We start from the raw sequence: 12,634 nt of genomic DNA, 5'->3' as shown, positions 1-12,634 counted from the left end.
TTTGACACAAGTAGGCTCATAAATTTGAAAAATTGATCTCATGAACCCAGATATGGAGACGTGTTTACCGGTGTTTTTGTAGAGCTCTTCAAAATAAATCAACCTGAACTCTTAACGTCATCCGGGTCTTCTGTGAATTGTAAATGAGATAAACAGTCAATGCTTCCGTGTAGTGATCTGGCTAAAAACTGGTTGCTAGCTTCTCCAACACACGACGGAGCGTCAAGTTTATGAACGCATTTTTGGACAAGCACTAAGCATTGGATTTAATGCGCTTTGAAAAAGAGGCAGCATTTGACACGGGAATCGTGATCGGTGTGAATATAGCACCATACCGGGCTTGGTGGAGTTGTTTAGGATTCTAATCTTATCTTATGGTTTTTAGGCGTGGCCATGGTGCAGAGGTACGAGTGGTCTACAGGTTCGGTTCCCTACCTGCCCATGTGTTGAAGTGTCCTTGAGTGAGACACAGAATCTCACATTGCTCCTGTTGGCTCCAAATTTTCCACAGCGGACCGCCATCAGGGTTAGAATGTGTGAATGAATGGGAATGTGACTGTAAAGAGCTTTGGACCTTCTAAGAAGGTAATAAAGGGCTAAACAATTTTATGGCAATTACCATTTATTTTTTCTATTATGCACTTTTTTGGCTGACAGACAGACAGAGTACTGTATTAATCCCTTTATAAAATGATATAAAAATATTAAAGTAATTGACAATCATAAAAACATAAAAATAATGTCAAATAAACTCAATAATAATAAGAGTAAAAAAACAAAAGAATAAAAATAATTGACCGTTTCGTGACCCCTCCTGGTGCGACTTACAATCTGGAAAATATGGCAACATGGCTGAAAAGAAAATAAAATGTCAAAGACAGATACTTTTTTACAGCGTGAAAGGACACCCAACTTATGTCTCAGCTGTTGGCAACACTGAACGCATAAAGACAGATGCTACAGCAACACTCTTTATCCATTAACTCAGCAACAAAACCAAACAGTGGGGGTCGCCAGCAAAACAACACAACATGTTATTGCTCAGTGACCATGCATTATCTTTAATTCTTGCATCCCAAATGATGCAAACTAAAGTGTTTGTAAGTTAAATTGAATATTCTAAAGTATTTAGGTTACACAAGTAGACAGTGAAGATCTGCAGTGCAAACGCGCTAACACTTATGCGCCGCTCTCCTCTGTGGCACACCAGATTTCATTGATTATTGTGAAGCTTAGTGTTGTGGCAGCCGCTCTGCAAACATATGTTTTGTGTTAAAAGACTCTTCTCGGTATGTTTGCTGGATCCCCAGAGGCCCGTCGGGACATCGCTAACAATGGCTAGCACGGCTCTTCCTCATATCCCACATCATCACGCTCCTCAAACTCTGCCCCAGAGAAAAACCTCTGACAGAAACAAAACATAGATCTCTCTGGTTTTCAATGTATGCCTGGGGAAGACGGGAGATGAAGACTCAGTGTGAAAGGGGCTATGTATAAAACATGAGCAGACTTGGAGAGTGAGGTGAGCGCTGAGCACTGCCTCGGAGAACGGGCTAAATTTAACATTTATATCCGATTTATGACCTTCTAACCTTTTGACATGAACATTTAAAGGTGCTACAATAAACAAAGCTAAAAAAAAAAAAAAATTAAAATATTTCAGTTGTTTTGCACTTTGCAAACCCTAATTCTCTTTTTCTTTGCTCCTCTGCTTCAAAGAAATACACAAAGAATGCATAATAAATTAGCTCATGTGCTATGCTTTTAACAAGACTGCAGCTTCCGTTCCATTTAATGCACGTTTTGCATCTACATCTTGTCCAGGGAAAGTTTTTTTTTTTTTTGCCACAGATAGAATGAGGAAGTGGAAGCAAGCGCAGAAAAACACAGGAGCCGCACGAGAAATTAGTGAATTTTTCTCCAAACACTCAAATGAGAAGAATGTTGTGCTACTTGTTATATGAAATGATATTATGAAATAAGATGAGGAAGCTGACATGAACTCAGGACAACACAACTATTTCAGCTGGAGTTTCTGCTTTCATGCTGTTCTCCAACCCATTCAGACCCATTCGTTTGCCCTTCTCTTAATTGTTAATGATTTCTTCAAATGCAAGCTGGTGGGTGCTCTCCCTTTTTGTCCTGAGGGGGGGCCACATCCTGAGATGGAAATCTGTGGTCAGTCCGCACATTGGGTAACTGCTTTCAGCATGCATGGACACCCAGAGCGGGAAAGTCTGCTGTTTACCAAGCACACCTGACCCGACTAAATCTTCAAGATGACTTTGATCCTGCAGTTTTGAATAATTTAGTGTGTTGCTGGAGAGCGTGGGAAGCGTGGTCGCTGGTCATCATGAGAAGAACATGAAAATTTCAGTGGATGGATCTTTAAGCGGTTATCCAAATTGAATCTGAAACGTTTGAAGGAGGTTTTGTTAAAAAATGTTGAAAATCTCTTGGCAGAAATGTTTGGAAATTTAGATTAAAAAAATGAGCAGACAACTGCATGTTTATGAATGCTTCTTTGGAGCATGAAGTGTTTTTCTAAGGTGAACTTTAACTCAGCTGATGTCATGTTTTAATGCAATTATTTAGCAATCATTGAGTGGGCCGGTTTAGCTCGTGCTGGTTTGCTGCGCCTTCCGTCCGTGAAACCAGGATTCGAATCCGGGCTGCTCCCTATTCCCTTCTCTACTTCTGTGCCGGTCCCAAGCCCGGTTGGATTGAGAGGGTTGCGTCAGGAAGGGCATCCGGCGTAAAAACATTTCTAAGTTAACCATGCGACTCATCCTCGAGGGAGGGTTGTTTTGCTGTGGCGACCCCTGATGGGAGAAGCAATATTTGAAGCAATATTTGGCCTAATTCAAGTGGTAATCAAAAATAAAAATCTACAAATTAAGAATATGGTTTAAAAGTGTTTTTTTTTATTGGTCTTCCTTTAAAAACTAAAAAAAACTTGCCTGTTGCTTTTAAAAGATCTGCTGATAGATACTGCTGAGCTTCAGTGGCAAAATGCAACAAAGGAGAAAATGAGGCTGGATTTCAAACAAGGCAGACAAAAGCCACAACAAAATACTCGTGAAATTTCATTACACACAAACACAATAGACAAACACAGCGTCACCGCAACAAAGAATAGGAAAGCAAAACACAGGGCTTTTTACCAATACACCTAATCAGAACAGAAAAAAAGATTTCACACAAACAAAACAAACTGTAACGACATTTTATAACACAGAATTTAGGGGAAAAAACATAATTTAAACAAATAAAAGAAAATATGTCATTTTGTTATGCCTTTTTTATGTCGGGGGGGGGGGGGGGGGGGGTCTAGATGAATGTAACAAAACAACAATAAAAGATTTGTATCCAGACAACCAACAACGATCAATCACAAGAACACCAAGAGTCTGGCTTTATATAAAGTAATTATTATATTTATAAGAGCAAAAAGGCAAAAATAATCAAAGAAGCCTTCAGTGTAAACCAGGGCCAAAACAACAGACTAAACCCTGACCTGTCTAATCTCAAAAAACCTGAACTAAAAGAAAAGGGAAAACAAAGAAACACTAACCTCCCTGAACTTTAAATCCATAGTGACCCATAATGATGCCTTAAAGCTTCTGCTGCAGCTGCCCAGGTGGTACAGAGCCAGTCAGCTGTTTGTGGATGCTCACATCCCCACCTGTGAGGCACTACTACGCCATCATACCCACAGCCTCATGGAGCGCATGGACAAGTCTAAAAACACAATCATAATGTCTCTGACTGATCCCAAAAGAAGCTCATGCCGCTACACCTCCACCTTGAGGAAGCACTGGGCACAGAGAAAATTGAAATGGTTGTAAATTGTAGTTCGCTTTTAAAATATATATATATTTGACATTTTTATTTCTTTTTTGTACGTTCTGTCAGTCTTCTTTTATGGACCACATCTGAGTCGGAAATAAAGTGAATAAATCTTGGCCTAAAGAAAATGGTGGTTCACCCCTACAGCTTCACACTGAACAAAAACTAGACAGAGTGGGACTTTACAGAAAGACAACACACAGAACACTACAAAAGACAAATTCAAAGTCAGATGGAGAAGAGAGCAAAGCTGGACTGCAGACATGCAGCAGCAGAGCTCCATTGTGTTTGGCTGGAGGTCCACCCAGTGCTGTAAAGGCTGCCTCCATCAGCTTTGGTTCAATGGGAGCCACGCCTCTGCTGCACCACAGCTGAAACTGATCAGAGACAGACAGACACGCAAAGACCCACAAAAAACACAGAGGTCCCACTCTGATACAGAAATAAGGCACAAAAAACACATAATTATAATAATAAAAAAACCTAATGTGGCCCTAGGCATGACACTAACCCATAAAAGCTTTATTAAGCTTTACTTTTGTACTTTGAACTGAACCCCTGAATTTGAAGTGGACACATCTTAACTTTTTCCCATTAAATGTTTTCACTGTCTTTGTCTTAATATAACATTTTTGAGACTTTAAGTGTCTTCTTCGACAGCACAAACAAGGGTTAGAGTGACACACTCAGGGTTCACTAACCTCTAGTAGCTTGATCTATGAATGCACTCACAAGGCCAACATTTTGGAATCATTCAGAACGATCGCATTGATGTTCATGCCCTTCCTTTATCCTTAACGTTGTTTTTAACGTTGAAATCAGAGGAGAAATGTGGTTCGCTGTTATCAAATCAGAAAAGGACAGTTAAAGGATGACAGGTTGCTAGGACACAGGCCAGGAACAAGTTCAAGGAGGACCAGGACATTTGTAAGAAGATTTACATTGAAAGATGTGAGAAATTGGAATAATTTACCAACAAAAACCTATTCAAAATTAGGTGTATGCCTAATGTCAAACATGGATGTTTTAGGTAGTAAGACTCCATCTTTGGCTATAAATGGGTGTGTGTTTGTGTGTGTGAGCGTTTACAAGAGCTTTCTGCGGTGAAACGCCAAGCGTGCCACTTTACACGCACGCCTCACAAAACTGTTTTTAAATGGGATCATTCATCTGTCAGCCTGACATGCTTTGATGGGAGCAGCACAAACACGTTTTTGGAGAGAGAGAGAGAGCGCCACAGGGTCACGTTCTGTAATGTGCTCGTGTCAGGACTTAACAGTCTCAGAGGACAGACAGAAAAAACGCCGGATGTTTGTGTCTCTAAAATAGCAGCTTTGATCTCAGGGCTTATTTTACACATAATGGTCTAAACCCACGCACGCTTTATGAAGTTGCGCTACATAATTTATCAGGAGTTTTCAAGTTTTTGACAACTGACGGAAAACAAAACAGTAATATTTTTGTTTTAAACATCCTCTGGACCTGCGTCTGTCCATTTTGGGTCACAGAAGATTCTCCCAGCAGTCATCAGATGAGACTGTAGATTATATTCACCTTTTTCATGAGAACCAGAGAGAAAAAGAAAAAAAATTGTGGCAAAAATCTGACTTTTCAAAGTGGGAGTCAACGAGAAATGTCACCTTTTTTGAAACCTGCCCCCAGTGGTCTCTTCAGTAACTGCAACATTTAGTATTGTTGGGTTTGTGTCCCCTTTTTTTTCTTTTTCTTTTGAACATTGGTTTGAAAAAGAGTTACGTTGTTGTTAAGTTGCATCTTAGAGAGAAAAGCTGGGAGCTTTTTCAGTTTTTCAGATCAATCAAACTACAAAGGATTAACAGGTCAACTGTAGATTTCAAAAGGTCTAGCTAGATTGCGTGCAAGTTCAGTATGTGATTAAAAAATCAAGCTAGGTCAATCAGATCATTGATTTTGGAATTGTTGTGTCCAAATGTCTTCACTATTCACTACATAATTCTCTCTCTAGGGCGTTTGCCATTTTTAGAGCTGTCCCAATCTACAACTTTAAAACAGAGTCCCCTAGAAGTCTTTGCAAAAAAGGTATGGTATGGTAGGTATGGTCCATAATACATTGCATTTGAGCAATTTTTCTTGTAAAAAAGATTTATTCAAATTTTTTGTAAAATCTATTTAAGTTTTATTTTTTTAGAACACAGTGGATTCATAAATAATCTTTGTAAGATGTTCATATTTATTAGGTTTTCTACTATGGGACGCTCTACAATAATGGCGAACGCACTATATAGTGCACTAAGTCTGGCTTTTAAATGACTTTGAACATTTCCTATGTCTTTTTATTTTTTTATCTATCTATTTATTAATTTATTTACGTATTTATTCATTTATTTATTTGTAAAGACTATTATCTTTGTTTTTAATGTGCTATTCTTACGTAGGTTATGTTTTAATCAGTTTACGTATTTTATTTTTTTTTAATTATTAAAATTGTTAAATCTTATTTTTTTAAAATCTTTTTTCTATTTTTATTGTTGTTATTTTATGATAATTTTTATTTTGATGTTTTTAACTCCAGTGTTTCCTCTTGGGGATCCATTTTTCTGGGGCACCACCGGCTTGACCTGTAGGGGGTGCTGTTGCTACAGTGCCCGTTCTCGTTGGGCGGGCTGGGGTCCCGCTCTGTGGTCTAATAGCCATGGAGTGGGCCCTGGGCTGCTCTGCGCTGGGCGGGCGCTGTGGTAGTGACCCCTGTGGTCGGGCTGGGCCTTGGAATAAATGGATCCCCATCATATAGTTTCCTCACAGTAGTACCAAGCCAGACCTTCTTTAAGCTGCAGTTCTTTGTTTCTGTTCAGGGTTCTACGGGGGGAACTGGGTAGGTGGGGTGTGGGTGGGTGGGTTGGGGGTGAGGGAGGGGTCCCACATCTTTGTGTGATTGTCCTTTGTTTGCTGTTTTTAACAATTTTCGGTTTTTATGACTGTTTTATCTGCTTTTATGTGAAGCGCTTTGTGTTTTTAACTGAAATGAAAGGCGCTATATAAATAAATAAAGTTTGAGTTTGAGTTTAAGTAGGGAATAACGAAGGACTTCAGACACAACCCTAATTACACTGGGGGTCATTAACACAAATGAAGACAGCTGTCGATGACTGGCAACCTAAACCTGACGTGTCGGACAGGGAAAACGGAACACCACAAGAAGGAAATGTCACTAAAAATCCAAACCAAAGTGCAAACTCCTCACACTTTTCCAAATTTTTCATTCAACTTTGACAGAACTATATTAGAATTTGTGATTTAAATGTGGAAGTTTTCAGCTACCTGAATATAAAAATGTTTAAATAAAGGTATTCTCAAAGAGATTTTCCAAAGAACGGTCGATCAGTCAAATAGCTTCAATTTATAAAGCACCCTTAAAGCCAAAGAACCCAAAGTGTTGTATAAGTAAAATATAACAATAAAAGATAAAAACACTACACAATGAAATGAAACCATGAAAATGAAACAATAAAAAGGAAACAGGCTGGCCTACTGAAGTGAAAACGTGAAAATCATTTAAAATGATTATATTTCAATCTCAGAAAGACTAAATAAGGTCGACTTAACACTAAAATAACCTGAACACACAAATGAAATTAGTAGTGTTTGGGACTGGTAAGTAATGTCCATATCCACGTGGTCAGAAAGAGTATTTGTTTATTTTTAACTCCAGAACTGACATTTTTTTGCTCAAGCTTAAAAAGTCCAGTTGCAATTATTATAAGGTACAACCTGGATCCTTTGGCCATAGAATAAGGCACTACAAACGTCAGTGTTAAATAATTCACATCAGACCAGTTGCCTCCCTTCCCCATCCCAACATCCAATTATTTCTCTTTAGCTTGATGCCTGAGATCAAAGTTGACTGCGCTGTTGGGATGTTGTCACGTCACGTGTTCATTTTCATCTAAAGTTGAACAGAAACTGAAATGACACGAGCACATTTGGACTTTGATTCCCTGATTCCAATGCTTCAGTTCAGACCGAAAACTTGTTTTAATAGATTCCCAGGAACGCAGAAAAGTTCATGTTTCATCTTTTAAATCAGGGTTTGGTTCAAATTTTGGAGCAAACTCACATTTCCCCAAGTTATACATGAATGTGATGTTTCTGTGTGAACTTTGGTTTTTCCATTTGGTCCATGCAATGTCTCCAAAACAAACGTTTGAATTGGACATCATTTAAAACACTTTTCTCTGCTACGTAAGTTATAAGAACTATATATTTAGTCCCATCGAATGCTTAAGAAAAGGCAGAGATCCATCTGGGCCAATCTAACCAAATCTAACCAAAGCAGGGAAGTGTTTCCAGAGGGAAAGTTCATATTAAAATAATTTATTTTTTGCAGGTTTTATGCTCAGTTTTTGTGCTCTTAAATGTTTTAAAACTGATCTGATCTCTCTGTCCCTGACCTGTATCTACTTGGATTGTAATGTGACTATTTTCATACCTATGTACCTATAGGTTCTGTTAAACTACAAAACTACTCAATAGACTTGATTTAATATTTTAAAATCAATATTGCTGTATTTGACTGATTCCACCCAGAACGCATTTTTCTGTTGTAAAAAACAATTTTCATGTCAGCCGGCATCCAAACTGAACTAAAGTTTGAAAGACACAATGATAAAAAGAAAACTACAAAAAACTGTTTAGCTCTGAAAAATAGAAGAGAATTGCTTAAAAAACAATTTATGGATTTAAAGAGCTGATACTTTGGGGTTTTTTTGTGTGAAAATCAATTTAAAAATAGAAAAAGATGGAAATAAAGAAACATTTCTGTATGTGATATCTTTCACTGAACAGATTTAATAGAAAATAATTTTATCACATGAAATAAAACTAGACAACTTGCAGGAAAAAAATAAAAAGAAGACAACGTTAATTAAATTATCCCTTTCTGCATGCTGTGTGTGTGGGGTTAATGTGAATTGAAAGTGCATCACATTTCAAATGGAATTAAGCCGCTCCATTAACCTGCTCTTAACGGTTGTCCCATATCCTCTTTTCAGGCTGAGGTCTCTGGTTTATCAGACGCTCCTGAACGACTGATTCCAACTAGCAGTGTTTTGTTCGACTCCACCATCTGTGGTTAAAGGGATTTGAGAGGGATTTTCTGGATTACCACTCCAACATTTGTGTGTAAACAGCTGAATGTCACAGGTTTGTGTGTGCTATCATGACTGAGTCCATTCACCACAGAGTGGATTAAGTGAAGGAGCATCAACACAATGCTGCCACCCCACCAAACAGCTTTTCTCTGAAATTTCAAATACCAATTTTACACTTTTATTGTTGCATGGCTTTGGTTGCTGGCACGGCAGAAACACGTCTTGACTGGATAAACATGACTTTTAAAGAAGCAGCATGGAATTACTTGAATATCATAATTCTCCTAATACTGGACTGCGGCACTGGAAGTGAAATATAATAATGATTCAGGAAGGCTTTTTCATGTGGAGAGCTTTTGTTTTTGTGAGCGCCTTCTGCCTTTTCTGGGTTAGATTGAGTAACCTCATCTGAACTGCTGGAGCTGTCTTTGACTCCATGTCAGTTCAGTAAACAAGCCTCAGGCTCCTCTAACACTGAGTGACAGCAAACGACAGCTGAAATGTCCTCTTCCTGTACTCCACTAGCAATTGAACAGAATAGGAAAATTCTATCCCTCAATCTTTAGCTTGTTAAACATTTTTGAAATTCCCACAACACCTGCAAACGAAACAATATAGTGTTGTATGTTTTACATATCATAAATCTCTACTTTTTTGTGCTGTGCTGTTATATAAATACTGGCAGTTTTTGCAACAACTGAAGACATTTGCATAAGCTTACCACAGATGGACACTCTGGTTTTGTTCTTTATTTTTAATTGATGTTACCAATAATCATTTAATACATTTATTTCTGCTATTGGTCGTCTTCATCCACCAATGCCGGATTAACTTACTGTTTCGTTGCACCCAAAGTTTCCCCATCCTGCTTCTTGTAGGCTGTAAATTTTCAACAATAAATATATCTTCTAACGTCTTTGGTTTCTCTTGAATAAAAAAGTTCATGAACTGAAGTTTTACCCCAGAGAATGATTTAAAAACACAGACGAAAGACCAAAGTTTCTGTCTTTCCTCATTCGTTTGATGTACTTCTTGTCTACACTCACCGGTCACTTTATTAGGTACAACTTGCTTGTAATGGGTTTGACCCTCTTTCACCTTCAGAACTGCCTTAATCCTTGGTGGCAGACATTCAACAAAGTTCTTGAAACAGTCATCAGAGAGTTTGATCCATATTGACATGACAGCATCACACAGTTGCTGCAGAGTTGTCTTCTGCACATCCATGATGACAATTTCCCGTTCCACCACATCCCAAAGGTGATCTATTGGGTTGAGATCTGGTGACTGTGGAGACCATTTGAGTCCAGAGAACTCATTATCAAGACACCAGTCTGAGATGATTCCAGGTTTTATGACACAGCGCCTTATCCTGCTGGAAGTAGCCATCAGAAGATGGTTCACTGTGGTCATAAAGTGATGGACATGGTCAGCAACAATACTCAGGAAGGAAGGGACCGGGGTCAGGAACAATGATCATGTAGGCTGTGGTGTTGGATCCATGCTCAATTGATACTAAGGGGCACAAAATTTGCCAAGAAAATATCCCCCACACCATTATACCACCACCACCAGCCTGAACCGTTGATACAAGGCAGGAGGGATCCATGCTTTCATGTTGAAGACAAATTCTGACCCTACCATCTGAAGGCAGCAGCAGAAATAGAAACTCAGACCAGACAAAGTTTTTCCAATCTTCTATTGTTCAGTTTTGGTGAGTCTGTGTGAATTGTAGCCTCAGATTCCTGTTCTTGTGACAGGAGTAACACCCGGTGTGGTTTTCTTCTGCTGTAGTCCATCTGCCTCAAATGTTGTGCGTTCAGAGATGCTCTTCTGCAGACCTCAGTTGTAACCAGTGGTTATTTTAAGTTCCTGCTGTCTTTCCATCAGCTGGAACCAGTCTGACGACTCTCCTCTGACCTCTGACATCAACAAGCCATTTCTACCCACAGAACTGCAGCTCACTGGATATTTTCTCTTTTCCTGACCATTCTCTGTAAACCTTACAGATGGTTGTGGGTGAAAATCCCAGCAGATAAGCAGTATCTGAAATACTCAGACCAGCCTGTCTGACACCAACAACCATGCCATTTTTAAAGTCACTTAAATCACTTTTCTTCCCCATTCTGATGTTTGAACTGCAGCAGATCATCTTGACCACATCTACATGCCTAAATGCATTGATTTGCTGTCATGTGATTGGCTGATTAGGAATTTGTATTTACGAGGAGTTGGACAAATGTACCTAATAAAGTGGCCACATAGTGTAGATTCCACCTGGTTTCCTTTCATTTGATTGGTTTGGAACTTATTCTTTCTTTTTAAACCAGAAGTACAGTATTTGTCAGTAAGAGATTCAATACTTAAGGTACTTCTTTAACCTTGTGAGCGTTGGCTTTTTTTCCCCAACTCCAACAGGTAAAGATGAAGGAGAAATGAAAAACCCCGCCACTTTCGGTTCCTAAAATCAACTAAATACCACCTAGAAATCTGTTGGTCTCCGTCAGATATCACTGCCATCTGCTGTCATTGAACTCAAACTTTGAGATCAGAACTTGCATTTTTTCCCCTTCTGTTTTTGTTTATGTCGGTGAGTCCTGAAGACATGGCTAGTCTCACCTGCAGAAGCTGGTTATAGGAGGGGGATTTAGCCAGACAACAAAAGATATGGTTAAAAAAAAAAAAAAAATTAAAAAGCCTGTTTGTCACTGTTCCATTTTGCATCACACATCTTTTTCCATAATATGTTGGCAATAATGGAAAAAAGAAATATTGTGAATTTATGACTCCTGAAGCTGCACTCCACAACATCACCAACTGTCAAGGAAAAGAGAAAGTCGTTCATTCGGCGCCCTCGTTTTCAGCATTCAGATATTCTCGGCTGGATTCCTCTGTTAGCCCGCTTTAGTGTGAGAATGAAAGTTCACACTGAAACACAAGGTATTGCATTAAATCCACAGATGCCTCTCTGCTGCTTACCCCGAGGTCAAGAGGTGACAGCTCAAAGAACGCTTAAAATCATGAGAACCGCTTTACCTTCCAGTGGAGCTGGGAGACACACCTACATTAAGGCAGTAAAGTCTGCGGATTTATCCGGATCTGAACGCTTCCTTATGACATGAATATCAATGGGTTCGCCTCTGTGGGTTCAGAGGGAGCCTGACAGGCGGCGGCGATGTGTGGGTAAATCAGTTTTAAAGGGCGAATGAACAACAGAGGTCCACACCTCCGATATGTTTGAGTTCAGCTGGCTGAGAGGAAGAAAGCTGCATGGCCGCAGATCCAATCGATGGGGTCAAACAGTGTTTGGATTTAAACCACGGCTGTTTAATGTGATGTCAAGAAGCCAAATACATTTTCCTACATGGAGAATCTGAAATGAGTTCGTAATGGACTTCAAACACACAGGATAAATGACATGCAACTGGAAAACAGCATCAACCACTGAATATTCTGAATATTAAGAACTTCTCTGTAAATGTTTTCTGTGTGTCTGAGATAAAATAAACTCACTCATTGTATTTTTCAAAGTACTTCCAGTCCTGTCAGGTAAGGACAAGTCATTTCACTCAAGAGCTGCTTGGGTTTGTTGTCAGACCGAACAAACAAGGGAACAGCAGAAAAAAAGTAGATTTTTGAAAACTATTGGTGATAAGATA

This window comes from Oryzias latipes, chromosome 4 (genome assembly GCF_053564925.1).
Source record: "Oryzias latipes strain Hd-rR chromosome 4, Olatipes_Hd-rR_3.1".
In the NCBI taxonomy this organism is placed as follows: domain Eukaryota; kingdom Metazoa; phylum Chordata; class Actinopteri; order Beloniformes; family Adrianichthyidae; genus Oryzias; species Oryzias latipes.
Note: the sequence above shows the minus strand (reverse complement) of the source record.